This window comes from Pyrus communis, chromosome 5 (assembly GCF_041283825.1).
Source record: "Pyrus communis isolate YQ-2024b chromosome 5, ASM4128382v1, whole genome shotgun sequence".
Classification (NCBI taxonomy): Eukaryota; Viridiplantae; Streptophyta; class Magnoliopsida; order Rosales; family Rosaceae; genus Pyrus; species Pyrus communis.
In genome coordinates, this window is record NC_142569.1 from 7,062,357 (window position 1) to 7,064,615 (window position 2,259).

Consider the following 2,259-nt stretch of genomic DNA (forward strand, 5'->3'; position numbering starts at 1 on the left):
ATGTCTATACGCACACAAGTATATGTGGGCAGTTTTATCTCCAAATTTTCAAGGGGATGCACTAAAACACTCAGAACTCAGAAGGCTGAAATTCCATCAAGGCAATCAATCGCTTCTCACCGAATTTAAACATATAGCGCACGTTCTTATGAGCTATGGGAACTATACTTACATACAGATGTGTTGAAGCTGCAATTAATTCCCAGTTTCTGTGTAATGTTATTCGTTAATTAGGACAGATATAGAGGCCGTTTATCTTCTTCTCGGTACTGAACAAAAGTGAGTTTACATACGATAAATCATGATTATGTAGTTAACTAAAGAAAACTCATTTTAAACATCTATAGAACTCAGGTTCATAAGTTCGCATGATTATCGTAACCCTTTCGGTCCTTTGTGAATTCTGAGTCACTAACAAGAAAGGAACTTAGCGACAACCTTCCAACTGCGGGAGCAAAAACTCGGCCAGGGATCTGCTGTCCCGAACTTTGCGTCTCCTGCCATGTCTCCTTCTAATTATGCCATTAACTTAACTCCCAATTTAACGGTGTCAACTTTTCTTAATTAATATTTATTTAAATACAAAAACTGATTCACTAAAGAAAATTGAAAATCAGAACAAAAAGAAAGCAAATCCCAACTGGAAGTCCGAAAGTCTGCAACTCCCTCCAATCTCAGTTGGCGGCAATTCACACGGCTGTTGAAGCTTCCATTTCACTCTCTCCTTCTATATCTCCCCAGCAAAGTCCCGTAGGATGATTGAGGCGAACCTTCCCGTATATTATGATCTCGCCGTTTATTGTCATCGAGTCGATTCAAATCTCGTTTGTATAGATTGACCAGATTTCTTCCTTGCTTCCTCAAACCAAAATTTACATAAAATTTGATGTTTGACGGGCTGAGTCGATCATGATTGGGTATTTGAACGGAGAAAATAATGGCGAACAGAGAGAAAAGGAGGTTTCGCCAGCCGTGGAGTTCTCCGATGACAGACCGGTGTTGTTGGCTGTCGAATTGGTGTTGATGGGAATTTGAGTGGCTGTTGGTTTTAATTTTTTAACTTTTAGTTTTTATTTATTTAACCTTATTATTTTGACGAAAAAAAAAACCCTTATCAAACATGACACTGTTGAATTACAAGTTAAATTAAAGGACATGAAAGGAGACACAAATTTAGGGACAGCAAATCCCTAACCCAAAAACTCACCTCCAAAAAGAGAGATACTGACTGTAGAAATTGGGGTCATTTTGGAGAAAATTTTCCATGTAATTGGAACACACACCTCAGCGAGAGAGAAGAGGAGAAACAAAAAGAGGAAGAAAGGTGTCGCCGGTGGAATCACAGGGCGGTGATGGGGGTGAGTGATTTCTGATAGGGTGGGTGGTCGGCGGGGAAGGAGGAAGTCGAAGAGTTTTCTGACGTCTTTCTCTTTCAACTATTATGTTAGGGGTATATTAGGAATTTTATTGACCAATTTATTTAATGCCTATCATAAATAACAAAACGTGGCAAATTTTTTATTTTCAACAATAACATTGACACATGATAATGTTTCATTGGTTGGGAACTCCACGTAAGCTAATGTGCCAGTCACCTAGGAAATTTTTTCGTCACGTTGAAGGTTGTTCCGGACCTTTGGTGGTCTTCAATTTAAATTCTAGAGGGTAGATTTCCAACTTCTATAATGCGTAGGAAAGAAAAGAAGATGGCTTTCAAACATATTGTAAACCAGTAAAGGAAGCTTCTCAAATCGATTTTCCAAAGTAAAACAAGAATTTAAGATGATCGTGATCGGTTGCAAATTTGAAGATTACTTTAGAAACGGGATTTACTCAAATCGATTTTCTAAAGTAAAACAAGAATTTAAGACAATCGTGATCGGTTGCAAATTCAAAGATTACTTTATAAACGGGAATAATACATCGGATGTGATGCCTTATTTGAGAATAAAGCTATTTTTCTACAGAATGGAATATATTTTGATAAACAAACAAAAGTTTTACTTATTGGCATAAAAACTTTTTCCAAAAGTGCTTTCCGATATAGTGCTTTCCTACATGTTCGAAATTCCAAAGTTTCCAAGCCATTGCTTGCTAATTCATGCTTTATATCAACATAACCGAAAACTAGAGAATAAAAGGTTCGCAAGGCATCTTTCTTGGGTTTCAAGCTACAACTCTCGTTCTCGTCCGCACGTTGCGGTGACTCGTGGAAATTACTTGTTTAGCCGCCTTGCTATCTATATATATAAAGTAAAA